Raw genomic sequence first — 6,200 nt, 5'->3', positions numbered from 1 at the left:
GTTATGTAACTTGTCTTGCATGACAACCTCAACTAACTTTACATGTCAGCTTATTTATTGAAATTTTAAAAGGGACTTTTTCCTCATGAAACTAGCAGCTCAAAAGAATTGCTACAATTGTTTTTTCTAATGTAACTTCTGAATTAAAGGTTAATCAAAACCATTGAATGCTCTACTACATTTAGAGGTTTAGAGCTTATCAGCAGTGTTAATGAAAGCACTGACTGTGCGATGCAGGTTTTCTTATTTTTTTTTCGGTTGCATTAATTCTCCTTAGACTTACTTTGATATTTTTAAAGTAGTCTTTCTGCTATTGAAACAACTCTTCCTTTTTATGTATGGCTTTTAGAATCCCAAACTTAGAAATCCAAGGGTAGGGGGGATTTTATAGTCCTTGTGGTAAAAGATCTCATTTTAACTTTTTACTGAAATGTTTTAACGTTTCTTGTGGGCCCATGGGAACTCAGAAGTGGTAGTGACTTTGTGTGTCCAAGCTGCGTGTGTGTGTGAGTGTGTGTGTGAGTGGCTGACAGCTGAACATGTGATACAAATCTGAAATGGAAGATGGACTTCAGGTTTGCTGTCTCTTTCCTGGTTTTGCAATAAACTCAACCTAGGTAATGTAGTTCTGTATATTTAGTGAGCTGTTTTTGGTAACATTGCTGTTTCTTTAATAATCGGGTGGGTAATTTTGTTGCCATGTCTTAGCCTATTAGGGTAAGGGTGGGGGTTTTAGTAATATCTTACTCAGAATGAATTTTGGGACCTTTGGTATTTTTACTGTTTGCAGTGGACTGAAATGTAATATATTAATTATCTTTCCACATACCTGTTAATTAATTTAAGCAAGCAAACCACACCCTGAAACTGTTGCCATATGATTTCTTGCTGTTTTTGTCTTTTCTTTAAAAAAAAAAAAAAAATTAACAGATCAATATTGGGAAATGAGCATAACCTCAGATATCCCAGAAGCCTGAAATAGGCAGTTCTTTAGCTAAACAAAAACTTTATGTGCAGATTTGAACAGTGTTTCTTACCAGTCAGCATCCTGCTGGCAGAGCCTCTGGAGGCCATCCAGTGTGTTCTGGGGCAGTCTGCCTGGATGTTCTGGGCTTTGTGGCAGCCTGTTGTTCTTCAGCAGCTATGACTGAACAAATTTCTGATTAAATGTAAAACTGAATTACATAATCCCTACACGAGCCCCTTCTGTTTGTATTCCATTTATTTCAGGCCAGCATAGCCTGTTCTGCTGTTCCCAGATTTGCAATGGAAAAAGCTGTGATACCAGCTAAGGAGCAGCTAGGAAAGATTTGGCATTTTGATGTATAGAAAGCGGGTTAAGGTGATCCCATATGCTTGCTTGAAACAAGCAACATTTTTCAGGTTCCCCTCTCTGCTGTGAGTTCAGATTAAAGTGTGTTAAGTTTGTGGTTTATACACCATCATGTGAGCAATGAAGTTGATACTTTGTTTTTCTTTTTTCTTCTCCCTTACCCTCGGAGGGCCAGGGACAAAACTAACTTGCTCATTCTCTTCCTGAAACTTCAGCAGTAAAAGTAGTGGTACAACACTTTGTTCCATGTCTCTCTGAAACCATTCTTCTCATAAAAGTTTGCAGGGTACTGTAGTCATGGTACACCAAATAAAACAAATGTGGTCTGAAGAAATACTTGCCTAATTTGTATTAGCAGCAGCACAACCACTGCATTCTTTGTTCAACAAATCTGTGTTCTCATTTTGCTCTTTTGAAGTGTTTAAAGTTTACAAGTAGCTAAGACCCAAACCAGGAATGACTACTCATGCTACATCTCTTCTGTTTCTACAAAACGCCTGTCTTTGGTCCTCTGAATGCTTTTTTTGAACTAAGATAGCCCCAAACTGAGTTTGAGCTCAAGACAGCTGTGGCAGCCTATGCTAGGACTTAGAGAAAGGCTGCTTGAAATAGCAGTGATGTTCAAAGATCTTTTTCTAAGAACACTGACTTTTTTTAGGTGCCTTTTCACGACACAAGCAAGTTTCACCACAGGAATTTTTTAAAAATGCATTTTTGTGTAACTTGATCCTTCTGGTATTTCTTTGTGGGGTGCTTTTGGTGTCTTTAAAAGCACAGAATGCTGTTATCTCTAGTCAAAGTGCAGTTCTGAGAAAAGCTAATTTAGATGGTGTTCTTCTACATCCCATTTTCATTACAGGCATAATGGGAGCTGAGGCTCTGCCTTTACCAGTCTTGTTGATGTACACATGCATTGTTAACTATTTTATTTATTCCTCCCTTCTGATCTCTACTGCATGCTAAAATATATGGCTGGATGGTGTAGCCAGAACACAGATGGAGCTCTGGCATGAAGTGGTACATGCTAAAAACTTAATGCCCTATGCCTATCTGCCTGTAGCTAAAATCAGCTTGAGTCAGTGGGCTATTCTTTAGAGAGCTGTTTTCCTTGACCTGCCCTCTGGATCCCTGTGGATGCTGTGGGATGATTCCTATTGCAGAGTTTGAGGCTGATGCTCATGAACATGTTGTAGGCAGGGATAGGTGATTTCTCTCTAGCCTTTGGCAGGAGAGGAAGCAGATGGGCAATTGCTCGGTGAAAAGCAAGGGGCAGAGCCAAGGGCCAGTGTTCTCCCCAGCACCTTGCTGTCATGATAACAGTTGGCAGCAGCTTTGCTTATAGCTATAATACTCCTCATTTTGCAGAGCTCTGAATGTGAGTAATGTTCCAGTTAAGTCACGGAGACTCGCTGCCTCAGTTATATTTACAGCAGGAAGACAACTTGCCTTTAAGTCACTGTTACCAAATGGTGCAGGCTTGACTTCTTGGGGGTTTGATTTGTACCAAGTAGAAAGGAAGTTTCTCACTGAAACTAGTAGTGAATTTTCTTGTGTCTGTAGATGAAAAAACTCTCCAAAGCTGGATGTAGATTCTAAGACAAGTAATGCTATAAGGAAACTGTATTTTATATCAGGCCCAAGCAGTCCTCTAGGAAGAAGTTTGATAATGTTAACTGTAATGGTTACTCCTATTTTTCCCCTCTCAGACTGATTTGGTGAACAGTGCAGTGGTGGGAGGATGCCTTTTGGATGTGGTGCACTGTTAGACATGTACCTAGTTGAAAATACCAACCAGTTTTTCCTCTTTGAAAGTCAGATATGCTGTTCTGACAAAATAATTCACACTTTCACCCTTTCAAAGGCTGAAAAATACATTTAAGCAACAAAATATTGATCCGTTTATCTATTGATTTGTGAAATTGGCATGGTAATGGAGTGCAATGTCACCTCTGACCCTCAGGATGTAAAAGTTTAATGGGAAGCTCCCTGGAAAGTGCCAGTTCAGCTTGCAGTGACATCCAAGGCCCTGTGTTCTTGGGAGGGAGGACAGTTTGCTGCTATGCACAATAGTCTCCAAATTGGTGCCAGCTGCACTGAGTTCATTAAATCCAAGTCCCCAAGGAGGGCTGTGGAGGCAGGGCCAGAGGTGATGCAGTGCACAGCAGCTCTGAGGGAGTTGGCTGCCCTGCTTTAAGAAATCTTCCAGGCAAATTTCCAGGCTCATTTCCTGGAATATTTTACTGCAGCACACCAGGCCAGAGGACCCATTTATCAGAGCAATAGCACCTGATTTGCTTATGTGTGAAAGAAAGCTATTGAGGGTTTAAATCTCCTGGGCAGAGGAGCAGCCTTTGGACTGCTAATTTAATCTCTGTGTGCCTGATACTTACCCAGCCTGTACAGCAACATGAACAGCAAATAAAACCACCTCCAACAGCACAAGCAAGACTCAGTTCATGTGCAAGCACCATCTCACTCAAAATACAGCTGCAGCTAAAACACTTGCAACAGCAAATATATCCTATTTCTACCTTCTGCACCCTGTGGGAAGACGGTCCACCACAGCAGAGCTCGTGTCCCAACACTGTCAAGAGCAGCATGACACAGAGAAAGGATGCTGGGATGCACAGGTTTGTTTCTGCACTGTCCAACTCCTTCTTGGCCCCAGCCAGGAGATCCAAACCCACCGGACACCTGAGCTCCCTGTGCAGTGTAACATCCTGGTGAACAGGCAGGTGCCAGGAGCCAGCTGACAGGAAAAGCTCAGCACTGAGGGAGAAGGGAGAGCATCTGAAATCTTGCCTCCAGCCAGCTGGAGAGCATTTCTGCCTCAAGGAAACAGGCTGCAGCACTGTGGGATGAGAACATGGAGACTGTGGAGTGCTGCCACAGAGGACAAGTCTGCTCTCACTCTATCCAAAACCACAAGCAACAGCCATGTTTTACAAGCCAAGCAGCTGAAACTCATCCAAAATGTTTCTGCATGCAGTGGATCAAGTTCTGTACACGCAAGGAGAAGAAATATTGACAGAAACTGGCCATTTTGTGTTGTCTGGCTTGACAGCTCTCATGTTGCTTCAGATGGCTGTAATGTAAGTAGCTGAAACCTCAAGCTGTTCAGATTGATATTTCAGGTTTTCTTTTGCAAGACAGTAATTTCAAAGAGTTGCTCCCAGTTGCTTCCAAACACTTCTGGAGCAGGCAACATTTAAAGTCAACATATAAAGTCTCTTCCCTACTCAGGGAAAATACAATGAAGAAGTAATTAGGAAACTGCTACTAAAAAGAAAAGTTTGGGATATTTGTTAATACTGCTCAAAGTTACAAAGTTATCACTGCTTGTACCTAATAACTTCTTCTTAAAAGGGAATGACCAGCACTGTATCCAAGAGTGATGGTTACCTAAAAGGCAGTTAAGAATACCTGGCAATAAAAATTTAAATGAGTGAGTCTAAACAAAACAAAAAACAAAACAAAATAAAACAAACAAACAAAAAAAAGAAGATGCAAATAAAACCAACATTTTGAACCTTCTAAAAGGTTTGGAACCTTCTAAAATAGCATATACCAAATGTACACCCAGCCTCTTTTAAGAATTGCTTTGAAATAACTGCACATTGATAACTTCCATGTGTGGATAACAGTATTTTATCATTTCAACAGATACAGAAATAACTCTCTGGACACCAAGACACACTGAATGCTTCGTCTGTTTTTCTCTTTGAAGATACTACATCCAAGTTTAAGTTTTTATTTTAAGGAGCTGCTGTACCAACTTAGCAATTACATCAGATATTAAAAGCAGATGCTTGTTAGAGGCAAGGATCCCCTCCAAAAAAAAAAAACCAAAAAAAAAAAAAAAAAAAAAAAACAAAACCAAAAACCAAAAACAAAAAAACACCACACAACAAAAAACCCATGACAGCAAACTATGCCCAGCCCCAGTTTGGGAGATATTTTTGTTGTTCCTGTCAGGACTGTAAGCCCAACAAGTACCACTAAGTACTTCAGGCCTTTGAGGGATGTAGGGAACAGACCAAGTTGAAACTCACCACATTTATAGATGCCAGATTTTCACCACCTAGCATGAGGCACGTGAGGAGGGAGTGAGACAAAGGGCAGTAGCTCACACAGATCTCTTGGGCCTTCCTGCCATCCCAACACCTCTCCAGGGGCTGCAGGTGCTACACGTTCTCTGGCTGAGCCCACCACCATTCATTCATTTGGGTGCCCACCCTAACCCCACCCACCCCACATCGCGGGGGTTTCCTCTCTCTGGGGGAAGCACTGGAGGTGCAGTATCCTAAAATCTGTGTATCAAGAGGATTTATTTGAAGCTCACCTTCCTAATGCTTAAAGCGGACTACTTGAAATTCTAGTAAAAGGGATCTCCACTTCCAGACTAATGGCAAACACCTCAAAATGAAGATTTCACTACTATTAACAGGAGGAACATATTGCCCAGACAATGCCAGCAGTCAGTGTTCCACCCTGTCCTGGCAATCTGGAAATGCTTCAGTGCCACAACTGAAGCCACAGAATAAAAGCCCTGATGTTTAGCTCACTAGAAATATTATAAAAATACCCTAGGAACCAGCTAATGCTATAAAGAAAAAACAAATAAATTTGAGTTGTTTTTAAGATAAATTCATACAGCAAATTCAGATTTGTCTTCAAGAGAAAATAAATCCTACTCTTAAAATCTTAACCGAAAGAAAACAGCACGAGAGGATTCTTCAATGATGTTTTAGGTTTTCCCATTTGTTTTCCACTAATGCCAGAATCACAAATAACAAGACAGCAGCCATCATTACAACAGCTACTAACACAAAGGAATCAATCTGGAGCAGACAGCTTTTAGCAGTTT

The sequence above is a fragment of the Prinia subflava genome, chromosome 4 (genome assembly GCF_021018805.1).
Source record: "Prinia subflava isolate CZ2003 ecotype Zambia chromosome 4, Cam_Psub_1.2, whole genome shotgun sequence".
Taxonomy (NCBI): Eukaryota; Metazoa; Chordata; class Aves; order Passeriformes; family Cisticolidae; genus Prinia; species Prinia subflava.
This window is presented reverse-complemented; position numbering follows the sequence as displayed.